General features: G+C 45.8%; 1 long non-coding RNA gene across 1 annotated transcript; it reads right to left on the bottom strand.

Moving 5' to 3' along the window:
- Window positions 1–677: 677 nt before the first annotated feature.
- Window positions 678–1,133, bottom strand: LOC128793253 (uncharacterized). The gene is made up of 2 exons (XR_008432709.1): window positions 1,100–1,133; window positions 678–955 (listed from the first exon to the last, which is right to left on the bottom strand). It is a non-coding gene; the product is annotated as an uncharacterized LOC128793253 (long non-coding RNA).
- Between the last annotated feature and the right edge of the window lie 5,575 nt (window positions 1,134–6,708).

Here is a 6,708-nt window from a genome sequence, read left to right as displayed (position 1 = left end):
CCCAGTTCACGTGTTACAGAAATAACGCTGGACTGGAACCAGAGTTAACACAGCTGAGATTTGGGATGTGGCTGATTTGGAGAGAGGGCAGATGGCAGGGTCTCGTTGGTCTATACCTGCTCTTGGAGGCAGACCTGATTTACAGCTCCATCCATCTTCTACACTCTAATTTCCCTGCTTTAGTAGGTTACTCTCCTCCTTCACATGGTACTTCTTTCAGAACAAATAGACTAGGAAGAAGTCAAGGATTTAGTATATATTGGATGGACTGATTTGGTCACCTTTCCAAGAAAAAACAGTATAGAAATAGTATGGAAAAAGTGAGCAAACCCCGAGGATGTTGTGTGCAGGTTATTCCAAGAGGACCTGAGGACCAGGCAGGGATGCTGTACCAACATGAGCACTGCAATGCCTTTGGTCCTGGTACCTCATCTGGGTCTGGCTGTGGCTTCATGGCTTGTGTTGGATTGGATTTTTCCTCCTGTCTCATGACATTCAAACAGAGGTCAGGCCCTGTTAATTGCTGCATTAAGCTTTGAGCCCAGTTCCCCAGTGATGGAGCCTCTGCCACCAAGAGCAGCAAGAGCTGCTGTGACCTTGCAGAAGGTGACTGACCTCCCCTTGTTTTTTTCCTACTTACTTTCCTTTAGTCCTCCAGGAAACAGCTTTAACCAAAGTCACATTGCACATGTGTTTTAGAACAACAATCCACTGTTTCTGTCACTGGTGGGTTTTCAGGCCCTGTCCCAACATGTCTCCTTGCAGCAGAAATGTCAGTATTCCTCCTGGGACAGAGCCGAGGCTCACCAGTCCTGATGGTTGGGTGCCTGCTCCATCCCTGAGAGAGCCCCGGGCAGGGTGGCTGTCACCTCTGAGTTGTTGCAGGTCAATACACTCATCTGAAGAGCCCAGGGGCTGGCAGAGCTCCCCGCTGCCTCCACACCCCTTGAGATGCCTGTTTTGTGCAGGAAACAGGGAGAATTGCACACACCCTTGTGTCCTGAAGGCACAGGAGCCACAGCTGGCGGGATGCTGCAGCACCCCTCGTGCTCTGTTGATCCTCACTCCAGCTTTCTGCAGGAAGGGAGCTGTAAAGCACCTGTACCATCCCAGCTGCAGGCTGGCCAGGCAGGTTCCTCACCCCACCATGCAGCCCTCTGAGGTGAACCCCTTGATTAAAGTCTGTGTGATGTCACAGATGTGCACAGATACCCTTAGCTGTAGGATTGTGCAACTGGCTGGTTATGTGCATGTTAATAAGGCTATTAAGGTTTACAAATATTCTGCTCTTCCTTACAGTTTATAATTTAATTAATTGCCAGTTAATTGTCTTATTTTCCCCCTGTGATTGATGTCAGTCAGTGGGATTAGGCAGCATCAGATGACAGAGGAAGGAGGAATGAATGCAGCATCCTATGATGGTGTGAGAGGAGATGTTTTTATGGACAAATCCTTTCTGACATGGATGAATACCTCAATGAGATATCACAGAGTATCAGCTCAATACATATTGTAATGGAATCATTAGTGGGGGTACCAGCTGTGTGAGGTTTGTATTCACAAGCCACGAGTAAGTAACGGGGAAATATTGGCTCCTTGAAAATGTTTGCCAAGCATAAATCTTTCCTGTTTTTACTGAGCTGGTGCTCAGTTTACATAAACTGGGAAATAACTCTCTAAGGCTTGTGAGTCTGCTCCAGCTACCCCTGAAGTTGGTCATGGCAGGGCAGCTTTGGTGAAGGAAGGCAATGTAAACACAGCCCTGCTGGGCAATATTTTTCCACGGGGAAAAATTAAAGAGGAGGGTTTGAGGAGGGTCTCCCACCAGGGTGTACAAGCCAGGTTGTGGCTCTGTCCCTAAAACAAAAGGCATCTTTATTTCTAAGTGGGGGAGGGGGGATGGTTGAGCAGACACTGCATCTTCTTCTCTCCCAGGATTTTGAGTCTCTCACCAGGCTTGTTCGCACCCTGCCCACCCCCGAATGCCTGTTTGATGGACAGGTCTGTGCATCACAGACGTGCTGGGAATATCATTCCTTCAAGATCCCATTGTGCTTGCAGACACGGGCAATGTGCAGCCACAAGGGCCAAGTGGGTCACTGAGCTCAGGTTCATTCTCCACCTGGAGATGGTGCAGAAGGAACTTCAGGACTTTTACTTTCCCCGAGTCTTTCTGGGTGACCAAAGGCAGCCAGCTCTGTGGGGGAATGGCATTCCTGTAGCTCCCGAAGCCTGCAGCGGTGCCAAGCAAGGGGATCTGGGGTAAACAAAAACTCAGGCGACTTTTGACCAGACTTTGATCGCATTTCAACAGAATAAACCTGGAGTGATTCCAGTGGCTTTGGTGTGAGTGGGATCAGACTGTGAAACTGGGCTGCATGGCAGAAAGCTGAGTGTTCCTGCTGGGGTGGGTGTGCAGTGTGGTTGAACCCCTGCTTAAATCGGCACAAACTAACAAGGTCATTTCTGAGGCTGTAATCAGGACATGGAGCCGGCCAAACCACATCTGTCTCCTTTAATTCATTCCTTCCATTTTGGGGACTTAGCCTTTAGAAACAGCTATCAGTGATTACATAAAAGAGATTAGCCAACAGTTCTGAATAAATCAAGGCCAGTGCAAGATGTGTCCTAAGTGCATTGCGAAACCTGGGGCTGGTGGAGGACAAGTTCCTCCTCTTGGGGAGTGAGGCTCTGCAGCACGGGGCCAAGGGCAAAACCTTCCTGCTTCTCAAAACAGCCCTTCACACAAAAACCTCTTCAAGCAGAGATGTTCACGGTGGGGCATGGTCTGTCTGCCCCGGGGTTGTCTGGTGTGGATTTTTTCACCGAAGGAGATTTTCTCTCCAAGATACATGATGGAAACAATGAAAGAAAGGGCTGGAGGACCTTATTGTAAACCAGATCCTCATGTGTGAATGCAAATAAATCTTGCTGCTGAAGGAAAAGCCAAACCAGAATGTGTTACATTTAGTCATTTAGCACAGTTGCTAAGAAAATATCTTGATTCAAACACTGTTGGATGACTCAACAAATCTTTTTTTTTTCTGGCTTTTTTTTTTTTTTTTCCATTTTGAGGCAATTTCATATTTTTTCCCCTATTTGTTTGTCTGTTAACATGCAGGGTGAGGTTGTCCCAAGGTCAGGGAGTTGGAATTTCCCTTCCAGTGTTGTCTTACTGCTCCTTTCCTTTTTGTCATGCTTTTTTTGCTGCAGGTCACAGCAGATCTATGGTGAGGTTGGTGGGGGAAGGCTCAGCCCTTCTCTCTGCCCTGGATAGTGCCAGTCCCTTGACAGGAGAGCACCTGGCTGGGCATTGTCCTTCCACCTCATCATCAATATGTCTGCATCACAGCTTCCCTCCTGAGCTTTAAGGGCAAAATTACCAAAAGCAGTCTCGAGTTTTTGATGTCTTCATTTTTGAGGAACTGAACATGAGACGCAGCAGCTGAGTTTCAACAGAGCTGAACACCAGTAGCTCCCGTTACTGGCTGAGCACTCGTCACTGCTTGAAATCAGGCTTGGAGTGTCTTTAATGGTATTTATGGTTTAGAGGAGAATTGTGCATGAAACCTGAGCAAGACCTGGGAGAAATCAAAGAAAAGGGGATTTATGCTCCCCTAGTAGGAAACTGAAACAATGTGCAATTTAAGATCTGCCACTTAAATGTATGTTGGCTCCTCACGATGAAACCACCTACCCAAAGGCATTTAGATTTATTTTTTAAAAAGCACAAAAATGCTTATTTCCTATTGAAATGTTCAGGAAACACATGCCCAGGAACAGAGCTGAAAATGAAGCTGGTTATCTTTCTTCATCCTTTGATCTCTAACATCTTTCAAAATCTGTCCTCCAAGTAATGTGCCCGAGGACGCACGAAATCAAGGGCTGAATCTTTATCTCCTCCACTCGATCGTCTCTGCACTGCAATTCACAGCACAGATACATTGCTCCTCAGGACTAGCCCTGGCTGAGGCAGTCAACAAGACTAATCCCAGAAATACAGGTTGTGGATGGGAATTCATAAATGCCCTGCACAGGCGCCCTTGCCATTTCCTCCCATCCTGGTTCCAGCTGCATTTGTCCCGTGATTCTCCCCAGATGTGTGGTGAATTTAAAGATCTATCCCAGTCCTTCACCTACATGGAAGAGCATGGAGCCAGTCATTTCTGAACCGACAGCCACAGAGAACCTGAGGCCTTTTCATGCTGGAAATAACCACGGGGAGGAAGGAGAGTGCCTACAGACAGCAACTGCCTCTGTAGTGAAGGGAAGTCTGAAGTTTCCTCTCTGCTTTTTCGTGCATAACAGCATCTGTATGCCTCATTTCCATCTTCACAGCTCCTGTAATTTACATAATGAACATTTGCAAAGCCTGAGATCTGGGTTCACTTTGTACCACATTTACTGTAGATGACCTTCAGCGAATTATCAGAAAAGGTTCCCAGGCAATTTTCCCAAAGGGTGTGAATGTGAAACCTAAGATCATCAGGGAAGGAGGAAGGGGGAATGAAAGCAGATTTCTGAGATATCTGTCATTCAAAGATATGTTTTTGCTTCTACAGCAGAACAAAAATATTTGAATTTAAAAAGAAGGGAGTTTTGTCTTTAAAGCAGGTGTTGGTATCAGGTCCCTCAATAAAGTGACTTTAATTAGGTTTGCCTTCCTAGATCTGCAGAAAGACGATTTCCTTTATAAAAATGCATTTGAAAAAATACTAAGCAGAGGGGAAAAAACCCTCAGAGAGACAATTTATTTGCATTCCTTCATAAGCAATGGCTGAAAAGTGAGTTTATCCACTTTGGCCCACTGATCAGGTAATGAATCTGAAAAAAAAAGTCTGGTGACAAATAACTGGCAATCCAGCAGAGATTCAGGACTGAGGAGGAATTCTGACCTCAAAGGATAGGAATAGGACATCAGGGTGAGAACAAGCAGCTGAAGCCACTTATGGCTCCTCTGGAGGTGTCAGCTGCAGCTCTGATTGCACCTCCTGATAGTGCTCCAGCAATCACAAAGTGATAAAGCAGGAACTGACCCATTTTTGCTTCTGACACCCATCCTCAGCCTTTTCAGCCCCAAGCTCCTCCAGAGTTCATCTGACAGAGAGTCCTGGAAAGCTGCATCTCCAAGATTATATTGAACTTTATGTTGCATTTACATGGGGCAACACACCTTTGTAGGTGTTGGTTGGCTTCTAGCTAAGCACAAATCAGGGATCATCGCTCGTCTGAGAAGTGCTTGTGAGCCCGCTTTTTGTTTGCTGTTTGGGCAACAACACAGGTCATTGCTCACTGCAGCAATGGAGGATGCTTTGGCAGAAGAAAGTAATTTTGTAACTGACTCAGGACTTCTGTTTGTACAGAAAATAAGCTGAAAGCTGAAATGCAGAGCCTTATTCTGGTGATGAAGAAGGGTTCTCATATCAACTGTCATGAGACTCTTCAGACAGAATGAATCACAAACCCACCATGATAGGCATGCTGGAAATGCTCACGTAGATAAACCTGACACTGTTCCCAATGCTGTAGGCCAGGCATGTATGAAGTGCTGCTTTACATAATAATCTCAAGAAGGCAAGCAAGCTTTTTAGATTCCTTTGTGCTTTGAAAACAGTGCCCTGTGTGCCCTCCTCTTGGGGCAGGCAGGTGTATTTGCACACTGCCAGGTAATTACAATGAGATGGGTATTAGCCTGTATCTTCCTACCTCTGGTTTGTTGCCAGTGGTTTGTCCATATATCCTTTGGGATTGATGTTTCAGCTATTGGGCCAGTGTATGAGTGAGAACTGGAATCAGGGTGAATCTTCACCAGCTTGTTTCTTTTAGTGTGGTCTGGCTCTTGGACTCCAGTCATTACTTTGGCCTGCAGGCAGATAATTGTGTATTTAAGTATTTGGAAGATGAGCTGCATGTTGCAAACTTTCCACCTTGGGACCTAAAAGGAGAGGGGGTGGTTTGGAGGGAGAAGAGAAATGCTGCTGTTTGACAGGCCCTGGGAGGGACCTCTGGTCCTCAGTGGCTGCTGTGTCAGGCACAGCAGACAGGGCTGGAAGAGGAGCAGGTGTGTCAGGTGAGGTGTCCAGCACCACGTTTCCTGAGCCAAATATGGGATCTGTGCAGCTCCCCTGTGCATTATCCTAAAGTGACACGAGTCTGCCATAGTCACAGCTCAGGGCTGTTGGACCCTCCTTCTGGATTGGGAGGGCTTTTGCTTTTAGCCTTAAAGAAAGACCCTGTGTTTTTTAAGCACATGCTGGGGCTGTGAACAAATGGTTAATGTTCCTTGGGCTTAGGAATGTTTCCTCCTTTCAGCCTGCCCTTTTTCTATCTTTCTTTCCTTTTTTTTTTATGGTACCATATAGTGTTTAATAATTCAATACATACATAATCCAAAATAAACACACTAATTAACCTTTGTTTTGAGAAATTTAATTAGTTAATGCTTAGTCTCTGTTCAGCTTCCAAACAGTTTGGAGTGGGAAAGGTGCCATGGGGAAAGCATGGCAAAATATGTTTAATGCTGAGCACCTTCAATTATTTAAACAGTAACGTGGGCTGGACCAATTAAAAAACAAAGTTGTTATACAGGCATATACATGCTGAAATATCTTGATGTAGTGTTCCCAAACTCCAGCCTTGCTGCAGAATATGTGGTGAAATATATCTGTGCATAAAGCAACTGTATGGAGGAGGGAATCTGGTGGATGA

The sequence above is a fragment of the Vidua chalybeata genome, chromosome 10 (genome assembly GCF_026979565.1).
Source record: "Vidua chalybeata isolate OUT-0048 chromosome 10, bVidCha1 merged haplotype, whole genome shotgun sequence".
NCBI lineage: Eukaryota > Metazoa > Chordata > Aves > Passeriformes > Viduidae > Vidua > Vidua chalybeata.
This window is presented reverse-complemented; position numbering and strand designations above follow the sequence as displayed.